Below are 13,408 nucleotides of genomic sequence, written 5' to 3'. Positions count from 1 at the left end.
GGGCATTACCTGGGGGCCTCCCAAAGGGAGTGAATTTTGTCTGAGGAAGCCGTTCAGACGGAGTCACTGAATAACTGAATTGCTTGCTGTACCCCTGAAACTAACACAGCCTTGTAAATCAATATACTTCTATATATAAAAAAGGTATTCCCTTCTTGAAAATTGTCCTTAAACTTGTAAAGTTTTCCCTTTCAAATGTAGGTTCTTGTGTCTGTAATTGATTTGGTGGTGTTTCTCTGAGTTAGGGATCCAGCTTTGTTTTCCAGGTGCCTGTCAAATTGCCCCAGCACCATTTACTCAATGGGCCTCCTTCCTCCATTTACATACTGAGAAGCATTTTTGCAAACCCCTAAGTATCAAGGACCTCAGGTCTTTGGTAATCTGTAGAGCACCCCACGGTCAAGCAGACTGTCTCTACAGTCTATACCTTTTCTCCTGTTACTATCATTGCAGTTTCTAGAATGCACAAGTGCCCCAGAAAGCCCCGTGTAGTGACCCATGGATGTTTCTGTGAGGACAGGGGACTTGAGCATGGAGGAGGGGCTGAGTCCTTAACGACCATGTGACCATGCTGAGTGACCCCAACAGGGGGTCTGGCGTCCTCAGATGGGGCTTGGATGTCCTGGTGTCTGGTTGTGCCAGTGGGACTGGCAGATAGGGACCTGGGGCTCTGGGGCCAGCAGTAGAGAGATTAGCCCTCTCAGCTTGCTTTTGCATTCTTTTGCCCCCTGTGGGCTCCACATAGCTGGTGTAGAGACATTTCTGACACCTTTATCCTAAAAGCCAGAGAGGTGCTCACTGCTTGTGCTTCTCATCCTGGTCTCATCCTTCCTTGCGTCACATTGACTATAAGGTACCTGTGGTTTAATAGACCACCACCTCCTACCCACCTTACTCCTACTAGGTCCTTTCCTGGTAGGGAGATAAAGAATTCTGGGAGCAGTACTCCATCATGCTTGAGCCTGGCCAGAGAGACACATTCTGGCCAGGAAGGCTGCACCCCTGCTGTGGCTTCTGATCCTGCACCCCTGTGCCGTTAGCGTAGGCCCCACCCTGAGGCCTCCCCTCCCTGATCCACACCAGTAGAGAGTACTTGGTGCAGCCCCTTGGCTTTTCTGCCCAGGTCCTCCTCCAGCCCCATCTGCCTCCCAGGCTTCACCCTTGACGCCCACCCACAGGGTCAGGAGGGCCCAGTTCTGGACAGTTTCACACAATGAGACACTGTTGGAGGCCCTCCAACCCCTGGTCTAAATAAACATTTCCTTAGAGCCTCATGATCCTGTGAGGAGATACTGTTTTTGTGCCCATTTTACAGTTGAGAAAGACAAGGCTCAGTGCCACTGTGTGATTTGCCCAGGGTCACCCAGCAGGTCAGTGAGTGAGTTAGGGTTTGAACCCAGGCTGTGTGGCCCCAGTCTCCACATCTCAGACTCCATGACTCTATACAGGTTTTTCAGCTTCTCAGTTAAATTTATTTCAAGGCATTTTATTCTTTTTGGTGCAGTTGTAAATGGGACTGTCTTTATCATTTCTCTTTCTGATAGTTTATTATTAGTGTGGAGAAATGCAACAGATTTTTGTCCTGCAAACTTGCTGAATTTGTTAGTTCTAATAGCTATCATTTGGTGGAGTTTTCATGGTTTCATAAAATATTGTATCATATGTAAATAGTGACAGTTTTACTTCTTTTTTTCCAATTTAATTTGGATGGCTTTTATTTTCTTTTCTTGCTTCATTCCTGGGTAGGACTTCCAATACTTGGTTGAATAAAAATGTGAGTGGGCATCCTTGTATTTTTCCTAATCTTTCAGATAAATTTTCACCTTTTCCCCACTGAGTATGATGTTATCTGTGGGCTCGTCCTTTATGGCCTGTAATATATTCCATGTATAACCACTTTGTTGAGAGTTGATATAAATAGATGCTGTATTTTGTTACAAGCTTTTTCTGCATCTATTGAGATGATCATATAATTTTTATCCTTTGTTTCGTTTGTGTGCTTGAATCACATTGATTTGTACATATCAGCTTTGCATCCCTAGAATACATTCCACTGGACATGGCATTTGATTCTTTTAATGTATTCTTAAATTTGGTTTGCTAATATTCTGTTGAGGATTTTTGCATCTATGTACATCTCTATGTACATCTGGGTCCTTCTTGATATTCTTAAATTCTGAGTTTAAAATGTTATCTCAGACTTCCTTGGTGATCCAGGGTTAAGAATCTGCCTATTAATGCAGGGAACACGGATTGAATCCCTGGTCTGGGAAGATCCCACATGCTGAGTGCAACTAAGCCTGTGAACCACAACTACTGAAGCCTGATCACCCTAGAGCCCAAGCTCTGCAACAAAAGAAGCCACTGCAAGGAGAAGTCTGTAAAGCACAGCAAGAGAGTAGCCCCCACTCGCCACAACTAGAGAAAGCCTTTGCATAGCAATGAAGATCAAGCACAGCCAAAAATAAAATGTCATCTCAGTGAAAAAATACATTTAAATGCAAAGATATCAAGAAAGTGAAAAAGTCCTTAGAAGTAAATGATATTAATACTAAGGCGTAAAGATGAAAGGAACAACTATTCCAAATAACTTACTTTTCATAATAATTTTAGCTCTTCAGAGGACTTCTCATTAAAATAAATTTAAAAGGCAAGTTCCAAGTTAAAATTTTCTTGGCACTATATTTCTACAATAAACTGAAACTTACGTAATTTATGTCTATGATGTTAAGGAATACTATTCAGATATTAAAATCGTATTTTCAAAAACTTAATGACATAGGTAAGTACTAATATTAAGTGAAAATGTAACTAGGAATATAGGATGAGCCCATCCCTGGAGAAGGAAATAGCAATCCATTCCGGTGTTCTTACTGGGAAACCCCATGGGCAGAGGAGCCTGGTGGACTGTGCTCCTGGGGTCACAGGACTTGGACTACACTTAGGGACTAAAGCACCAAGTTTAGATGAAAGTACAGATACGTTGAGTGATAATTTTCAAGTTTACCAAAATGGTTTAGTGTTAATCAGAAGGATTCCATAAATATGCTTTGGTTTGATATTCTGTTTCTTTCAATCAGATACACAGAGCTGTGAGGCAGGTCAGATATTACCAACACTTTCCCACGGCACCCTCTGCAGGCCCTGGGAGGCACTGACTTTCTGTCCTGGAGCTCAGTGCCTGACTCAGGGGCTCCGTAAATATTCCCAGATATGCTGCACTTGCGAAGAAACCTACTTTTCCACAGTGTGAAATCACAAGACAAAGATTACTTCCACTGGAAGGTACCTCCTAAACTCTGACTCTTACGAATTTGGTTTTATCTGCCTGCAATCCAGTGAAAATGTCTGAGTTACAGGTGCGGCTTCTTTTGCCACAGAGCCAGGGAGCCCTGAGCATTCCTGCCATTCCTTATGTGACCGCCAGAGGGCCGTGCATGACCGCTCATGACAATCGCACTGCCCACATCAAACGTTTCACCAGTTGTTCTTCCTCAGAACTTGTTTCATTTCCTTAGAGAATTTCCTTCAGGACTATTATATTCTTTTTTATTCATCAATCTTTCGGAATCTAATGAAAACTTACAAACAACAACTGAAGATAATGCATTGGACGGGAGATGCCCCTCCTTCCATAGTCAGGCACAGAAAATAATGAGTGTCTGAATTGAGAGGGTCCGTATTCAACAGTAGGTGAACCAAGAAATTCCAGATGCTCAAGCTGGATTTAGAAAAGGCAGAGGAATCAGAGATCAAATTGCAAACATCCGTTGGATCCTAGAAAAAGCAAGAGAGTTCCAGAAAAACATCTACTTCTGCTTTATTGACTACACCAAAGCCTTTGACTGTTTGGATCACAACAAACTGTGGAAAATTCTTAAAGAGAAGAGAATATCAGGCCACCTTACTTGACTCCTGAGAAATGTGTATGCAGGTCAAGAAAGAACAGTTAGAACCGGACATGGAACTATGGACTGGTTTCAAATTGGGAAAGGAGTAGGACAAGGCTGTATATTGTCACCCTGCTTATTTAACTTCTAGGCAAAATACATCATGTAAAATGCTGAGCTGGATGAAGCACAAGTTGGAATCAAGTTTGCAGGGAGAAATACCAATAACCTCAAATTTGTAGATGATGCCACCCTTATGGCAGAAAGTGAAGAGTAACTAAAGAGCCTCTCGATGAAAGTGAAAGAGGAGAGTGAAAAAGCTGGCTTAAAAGTCAACATTCAACTTAAAATGATGAAAGAGAAAAACCTACAACCAAGGTTACTACTTGGCCCAGCAAGGATCTCATTCAGATAAGAAGGAGAAATCAAAAGCTTTACAAACAAAACTGAGAGAACTCAGCACCACCAAACCAGATCTTCAACAAATGCTAAAGGATTTTCTCTAGACAGGAAACACAGAAAAGGTTTATAAAATAGAATGCAAAACAACAAAGTAAATGGCAATGGGATCATGTTTATCAATAATTACATTAATGTAAATGGGTTGAATGTCCCAGCCAAAAGACAAGGACTGGCTGAATGGATATAAAAATAAGATCTCTATGTATGCTGTCTGCAAAAGACCCACCTCAAACCAAAGGACATGTACAGACTGAAAGTGAAGAACTGGAAAAAGATATTTCATGCAAGTGGAGAGCAAAAGAGGGTAGGAGTAGCAATACTCATATCAGATAAAATAAACTTTGAAATAAAGACTGTCAAAAGAGACAAAGGAGGACACTAACTAATGATCAAAGGATCAATCCAAGAAGATATAATGATTATAAAGATATATGCACCCAACGTAGGAGCACCTCAATTCATAAGGCAAATGATAACAAATATGAATGGAAATTAACAGTAATACAATAATAGTGGGAGACTTCAATACCCCACTCACACCTACAGATAGATCAACCAAACAGAAAATTAGCAAGGTAACACAAGTTTTAAATGATACAATGGACCAGTTAGACCTAATTGATATCTATAGGACATTTCATCCCAAAACAATGAATTTCACCTTTTCCTCAAGTGCACATTGTACATTCTGCAAGATAGATCACATCCTGGGCCATCCTTTACCATCTAGCCTTGGTAAATTAAAAAAAAAAATGAAATCATTTCAAGCATCTTTTCTGATCACAACGTGGTAAGATTAGATGTCAACTACAAGGGAAAAAAACTATTAAAAATTCAAACATATGGAGACTAAACAACACACTTCTGAATAACAAACAGATCACGGATGAAATAATAAAGGAAATCAAAATATGCATGCTGCTGCTGCTGCTAAGTTGCTTCAGTCGTGTCCGACTCTGTGTGACCCCATAGACGGCAGCCCACCAGGCTTCCCTGTCCCTGGGACTCTCCAGGCAAGAACACTGGAGTGGGTTGCCATTTCCTTCTCCAATGCAGGAAAGTGAAAAGTCAAAGTGAAGTTGCTCAGTCATGTCCGACTCTTCCTGACCCCATGGACTGCAGCCTACCAGGCTCCTCCATCCATGGGATTTTCCAGGCAAGAGCACTGGAGCAGGTAGCCATACTTTCTCCAGGGGATCTTCCCGACCAAGGGATTGAATCCAGGTCTCCTGCCTTGCAGGCAGATTCTTTTTTACCATCTGAGTCACCAGAGAAGCCCCAAATATCCTGAATATCACCCCAACATCATCCTACAATCAGAGAAAGAGCTGCAACTTATCTAGATATATACATATTTCACTCAACAAAGCTGAAGCTTCTATTATTAAAAATTTAAAAATTAATAGATAGGCCTATTTAGATGTGATCAATCTCAGCTCCAAATGTGTCTTATTGAACTGATCATCACTACCCTAATAGAATTTCTTGTCCCATAAAAGACGAGTGAAAACAGCAATTATTCTTGAAGCTAAGAAAAAACAGAAACATGTATTATCATTTTAACTCATTTAATAAAGACCAGTGGCTGAGCTAGACATTAATTAAACATTATTTGCTTACTTAAATAATACAAAACATCATAAAAGTCTACTATCAGTAACTATATGCCAATAAAATGGACAACTTGGAAGAAATGGACAAATTCTTAGAAAAGAATAACCTTCCAAAACTGAACCAAGAAGAAATAGAAAATCTTTACAGATTTTTACATCACAAGCACAGAACTAGAAACTGTAATCAAAAATCTTCCAACAAACAAAAGCCCAGGACCAGTTGACTTCACAGGTGAATTCTACCAAAAATTTAGAGAAGAGCTAACCCCTATTCTACTCAAACTCTTCCAGAAAACTGCAGAGGAAGGTAAACTTCCAAACTCATTCTATGAGGCCACCATCACCCTAATACCAAAACCTGACAAAGATGCCACAAAAAAAGAAAACTACCGGCCAATATCACTGATGAACATACCTGCAAAAATCCTCAACAAAATTCTAGCAAACAGAATCCAACAACATATTAAAAAGATTATACATCATGACCAAGTGGGCTTTATTCGAGGGATGGAAGGATCCTTCAATAGCTGCAAATCAATCAATATGATATACCACAGTAACAAATTGAAAAATAAAAACCCTATGATTATCTCAATAGATGGAGAGAAAGCCCTTGAAAAAATTCAACATCCATTTATGATAAAAAAAAAAAACCCAGAAAGCAGGAATAGAAGGAACATACCTCAACATAATAAAAGCTGTATTTGATAAACCCACAGCAAACATTATCCTCAATGATGAAAAATTGAAACCATTTCCTCTAAAGTCAGGAACAAGACAAGGGTGCCCACTCTCACCACTACTATTAAACATAGCTTTGGAAGTTTTAGCCATAGAAATCAGAGAATAGAAAGAAATAAGAGGGATCCAGATTGGAAAAGAAGTAAAACTCTCACTGTTGGCAGATGACAAGATCCTCTACATAGAAAACCCTAAAGATTCCACCAGAAAATTACTAGAGCTAATCAACGAATATAGTAAACTTGCAGAATATAAAACTAACACAGAGAAATCCCTTGCATTCCTATACACTAACAATGAGAAAACAGAAAGAGAAATTAAGGGAAAAATCCCATTCACCAATGCAATGAAAAGAATAAAATACATAGGAATAAATCTACCTAAAGTACAAAATACATATATATAGAAAACTATAAAACACTGATGAAAGAAATCAAAGATGGCACAAATAGATGGAGAAATATAGGATGAATAGAATCAACATAGTGAAAATGAGTATACTACCCAAAGCAATCTATAGATTCACTGCAATCCCTATCAACCTACCAATGGTATTTTTCACAGAACTAGAACAAATAATTTGACAATTTATATGGAAACATAAAAACCTTGAATAGACAAGGCAATCTTGAGAAAGAAGAATGGAACTGCAGGAATCAATCTACTTGACTTCAGACTATACTACAAAGCTACCGTCATCAAGACAGTATGGTACTGGCACAAAGACAGAAATATAGATCAATGGAACAAAATAGAAAGCCCAGAGATAAATCCACGCACCTATGGACACCTTATCTTTGACAAAAGAGACAAAAATATACAATGGAGAAAAGATAATCTTTCTAACAAGTGGTTTTGGGAAAACTGGTCAACTGCCTGTAAAAGAACGAAAATCAAACACTTTCTAACACCACACACAAAAATAAACTCAAAATGGATTAAAGATCTAAATGTAAGACCAGAAACTATAAAACTCCTAGAGGAAAACATAGGCAGAACACTCTCTGACATAAATACAGAAAGATCCTCTATGACCTACCTCCCAGAAAAATGGAAATAAAAGCAAAAATAAACAAATAGGACCTAATTAAACTTAAAAGCTTCTGCACAACAAAGAAAACTATAAGCAAGGTGAAAAGACAGCCTTCAGAATGGGAGAAAATAATAGCAAACGAAGTGACTGACAAAAATTAATCTCAAAAATATACAAGCAGCTCAATACCAGAAAAGTAAACAACGCAATCAAAAATGGGCTAATGGACATTTCTCCAAAGAAGACATACAGCCAGTTAACAAGCACAGGAAAAGATGCTCACCATCACCCATTATCAGAGAAATGCAAATCAAAACCACAATGAGGTACCATCTCACGCTGGTGAGAATGGCTGCTATCAAAATGTCTACAAACAATAAATTCTGGAAAGGATGTGGAGAAAAGAGAATCCTCTTAAACTGTTGGTGGGAATACAAACTAGTAAGCCACTATGGAGAACAGTGTGGAGATTCCTTAAAAAACTGGAAATAGAACTGCCATAGGACCCAGCAATCCCACTGCTGTACATACACACTGAGGAAACCAGAATTGAAAGAAACACATGTACCCCAATGTTCACTGAAGCACTATTTACAATAGCTAGGACATGGAAGCAACCTAGATGTCCACTGGCAGATGAATGGATAAGAAAGTTGTGATACCTATACACAATGGAATATTACTCAGCTATTAAAAAGAACACATTTGAGTGAGTTCTAATGAGCTGGATGAAATTGGAGCCTATTATACAGAGTGAAATAAGTCAGAAAGAAAAATACCAATACAGTGTATTAAAGCATATATATGGAATTTAGAAAGATGGTAATGATGACCCTATATGCAAGAAAGCAAAAGAGACACAGACATAAAGAACAGCCTTTTGGACTCTGTGGGAGAAGGCAAAGGTGGTATGATTTGAAAGAATAGCACTGAAACATGTATATTACTGTATGTGAAATAGATCACCAGTTCAAGTTCGATGCATGAAACAGGGCACTCAAAGCCAATGCATTGGGACAACCCAGAGGGATGGAATGGGGAAGGGAGGTGGGAGGAGTTTCAGGATGGGAGGACACATGTACACCTGTGGCTGATTCATGTCAATGTATGGCAAAAACCACCACAATATTTGAAGTAATTAGCCTCCAATTAAAATAAATAAATAAATTTAAAATTTTAAAAGAAGATATTAAGGAAAACTTATAAAACAAATAAAATATGAAAAATAAAGTGAAATCACTCGTAACATTCTTAAAAAAAAACACCTCAACATTCAAAAACTGAAGATCATGGCATCCGGTCCTATCACTTCATTGCAAATAGATGGAGAAACAATGGAAACAGTGACAGACTTTATTTTCTTGGACTTCAAAATCACTGCAGATGGTGACTGTAGCCATGAAAGACACTTGCTCCTTGGGAGAAAAGCTATGACAAACCTAGATAGCATATTAAACAGCAGAGACATGACTTTGCTGACAAATGATGCTAAAGCTGAAACTCCAGTACTTTGGCCACCTCATGCGAAGAGTTGACTCATTGGAAAAGACTCTGATGCTGGGAGGGATTGGAGGCAAGAGGAGAAGGGGATGACAGAGGATGAGATGGCTAGATGGCATCACTGACTCAATGGACGTGCGTCTGAGTGAACTCCGGGAGTTGGTGATGGACAGGGAGACCTGGCGTGCTGCGATTCATGGGGTCGCAAAGAGTCGGACATGACTGAGTGACTGAACTGAACTGAACTGAACTGATGATGAGTGATGTTGAGCATCTTTTCATGTGTCTTTTGGCCATCAGTATGTCTTTGGGAAAATGTTGGGAAAGACTGAGGGCAAGAGGAGAAGGGGATTACAGGATGAGATGGTTGGATGACATCACCAACTCAATGGGCGTGAGTTTGAGCAAACTCTGGGAGATAGTGAAGGACAGGGAAACATGGTGTACTGTAGCCCACGGGATCGCAGAGAGTTGGATATGACCCAGGGACTGAACAACAACATAGCCTCCCCTCCCCAAATATGGGGCCAAAACGTGCATATGCAGATATGCATAGGATAGGTAAACAGTTGGCATTATTATAACTTGAAAAAGGATATAAAGAATTAAAGAACCTGCTCTAGACAGTGAACATTAAGCATTTCCCATTGTATTGTAAAGGAGGTTAAAACTATTAGAGGAGCAATTTAAGCTCCGAAGCTTGGGGCTGCAAGTATAGCTATCCAGTGGCACTCACCCAGGGAAATTTTTGGAAAGATTCTGGGAAGCAACTGAGAACCTTGTGAAATATCTGTAGCAATAACATGTTCACTTTATACACCGAAGATAACATTATCTGTTGTTGTTGTAGAAACTCCTCACTGGAGTTAGATTACTATGCTGTTCATGTACAGAAACTATTAACAGGTTGAAACATTTATTTTCATACAAGGAAAAATGCTTTTTCTGACTTTTATTGAAGTGATATTTTTCCTGATACATCATAAACCAAAAACTCCCAGTGTACAGAGTTTGTTAACATGCCACAAACTGAGCACTTAATGGATCACATTTGTGTGATAATGATGTAAGATCACTGATTTAATCTAGGAATTGAGGATTAATTTAAGGATTATTTTTTTATCCTGGAAATCACAACAGTAAGGACCAAAAAAAAAAATCTATGGGTCAACAGTGTGTTCAATATTGCTGAAGACAGATGGTATTCATTCTACTCACTCAAATGACTACAGACCTGGGTGTGAACACTGAAGGGCAGAAATGTCGCTACAGCAACAGAGTTCTGGAAAAGTCTCAGATCTTCTTTTGTAACATTCCAGGAATTGACTGTCTGGTAAAGTGGGTTTTGAGACTGCAATCACATCATTAAAATTCAGTGAATGACTGTTTAAAAAAAAAACTCATATAAATACTTTTTTGAGAAAAGAGCTTTCCTAGATATAATTTACGTATTATATAATTAACCTATTTAAAGTGTACAATTCAATGAGTATGTTTGCAGAACTGTGCAACTATCACCACAATCGATTTCAGAACATTTCATCACATCCCCACAAATCCATGCCCATTAGCTGTCACTCCTTACTCCCCCCAACCTCTTCCAGCCCCTGGCAACCACTCATCTGGTTTGTGTCTCTACGGATTTGCCTGCTCTATGCATTTTATATCAATGGGATCATACAGTATGTGGAAGCTTTTTGTTTTGAGGGAAGGGGTAGGGAAAGCTCCATGGTCTGCTTTTCTATTATTATAAATTTCTTGTCTTATTTATAATCCTTCTGTCCCTAAGTAGTATCTTCCTAATTTCCATCACAGCTGGTAATGGAAAGGAGGATGGTTCCTGGTTGGTTACAGTGTGATATCCTGCTGCACAAAATGCTTGCTTCATGCGGACACTGTGGGGTTGGGGGAAGGGTGTGGCAAATGCTTTTGTTCTTGGCAGGCAGCCCTGGATGGTTCCCCAGCCGCCCACATCACCTAACAAGGTGATAGGATAAGCCAGGTGCATAAGGATAATATGCACATCAGTGAAAGAGTCTTGAGAGTCAAGTACCAGAGAAATCAGCTCAAACATCGAGGAGGAGAAAACAGCAAGATTGGAGACATGGTGTATAGACAGATCACACTAAGAGCAGATAAGAAATGATCAGTCCATGTCCGTGGGGTGAGCCCAGGGGCTCTAAGTCTTACTCTAGAATGTAGCTGTTCTTCGGGAGACACTGAAGGGCCAGTGATCCTTTGCCATTGACCTAAGACTTTGTGTTCTTAGAGAATGCGTAGACATCACTGGTTTCCTTCAAAACAGTCACCACCCCTCCCACAGCCCACACCCTACCTCCCCCCTCCATTCTGGCTACATACAAGTCTGAAAATGCCAGATGCTATTTTCCCATTCCTTCTACCAGCAACAGTTAAGCATGAGAGCTATACATGGTCAAGTGACCTGGTGGGAGACCACTGCGAGATTTCTTGGGATGGATGTCTTTCCTAATAAAAAAACAGATTCACGAAAAAAATTACGGGTTTTGACAAGACATTGTCTTCGCTTGCTCCCTAGAAGTGTAATGAGCACTTTGAAACCATGAAGGAGGAGTCAGAAGCTGGCCACCTGGGAACACAGGACCCACGCAAGCCCTTGACCACAACAGTGCGCTTCTCACATAACCAACCCGGGATGGCCTTCTCAGCTTTTTGGTACATGAGTTCATCAACTCTTAATTGTGCTTTCTCATAATTTTTAATAGGAAGTATCCCAGAATGATACACTGGAATGAATTTACTACTTTCAGAGGATCATTGGTTATAAATCTTGGTTATAAGGCAAGTAGGCAGTTGTGCTTCCTTTGTGATTTTAATTTCTCCTTGGAAAAATGCTCCCAGTGGACTCTGTACTTGGTCAGTATCCAAGAACTGGAGTGTTGTCATGGACTAAAAGACTCTAAGAACCAAGGGCAGCACTTGCAGTGTGATATGGCAATGAATGCTTCCTCAGAAATAATGGGGTCATGCAAACGCCAAGTTCAGTGCCATAAATCAGCACTCTGTGCCCGAGTCCACCCACCCCTTAAAGCTGGCGTGAGTGTGAGAGCAGCTGGGGAGGCCGATTTTCTTTGTGACGTGGGTCCTAAATACCAGGTTCTTTGGGTTGAATGACAGCTGGGCCCACTGACCAGGGCCTTGTCAATACAAAATTACAATTTTCCTTAATCCACCTCTGTAAAGATTTTAAGGCAAGCCTTAGCTGGAAATCAGGACATATCACTTTTTTTCCTTTTTAAAATGAATTTGTATTAAAGTTGATTTACCATGTTGTGTTTGCTTCTGCTGTACAGCAAAGCAAACTAGTTATACAAATACATATATCCACCATCTTTTAGATTCTTTTCCCATATAAGTCATTACATGGTACTGAGTAGAGTTCCCTGTGCTACACAGTATATATACAATGGAAAGTTATTCAGTCATAAAAACAATGCAATAATGCCACTTGTAGAACATACCATTTTCATCAAGGTTTTAGATTTAGCAAAGATCAAAATCAGGGCCCCAGGCTTCCTTGGTGGCTCAGTGGTAAAGAATCCACCTCCCAACGCAGGAGACACAGGTTCTATCCCTGTTTCGGGAAGATCCCACATGCTTCAGAGAAACTAAGCCTGTGCTCTAGAGCCCAGGAACCCTAACTACAGAGCCCACGTGTAGCAACTACTGAAGCCCACACTCTCGATAGCCTTTGCTCCATGACAAGAGAAGCCTCTGTAAGGAGAAGCCTGTACACCACAGTGCAGAACCCCATTCACTGCAACTAGAGAAAAAACCAGTGCATCAACAAAGACCCAGTACAGCTTTAAATAAATAAAGCCATTAAAAAAAATCAGAGCCCCAAATTCCTGAACACCCTGTGACACTGCTCAGAAGCAGTTTTGATAGCCCTGGAACCAGAAATTTATGATCCTTTTTAAGTTAAATTGATTCAGTTCTGCCTGGTGGTGGTACCCCTTTTGAAAAGAGACAGTCATGCCAGGCAACTCTGCTCTCCCTGCCTAAATACCTGCTCCCCACATTAGGGAAAAATCAAGAACCAGAAAGGCTGTGCTCACTCCCTTCAAACACCTACTTCATCTTCAAGCAAGAATTTGCTCTGCAAAAGCCTCTCTGGACCAGCCCAGCTC

The sequence above is a fragment of the Bos javanicus genome, chromosome 28 (assembly GCF_032452875.1).
Source record: "Bos javanicus breed banteng chromosome 28, ARS-OSU_banteng_1.0, whole genome shotgun sequence".
Taxonomy (NCBI): domain Eukaryota; kingdom Metazoa; phylum Chordata; class Mammalia; order Artiodactyla; family Bovidae; genus Bos; species Bos javanicus.
The sequence above is the reverse complement of the archived record's forward strand: the minus strand, read 5'-3'. Positions refer to the sequence as shown.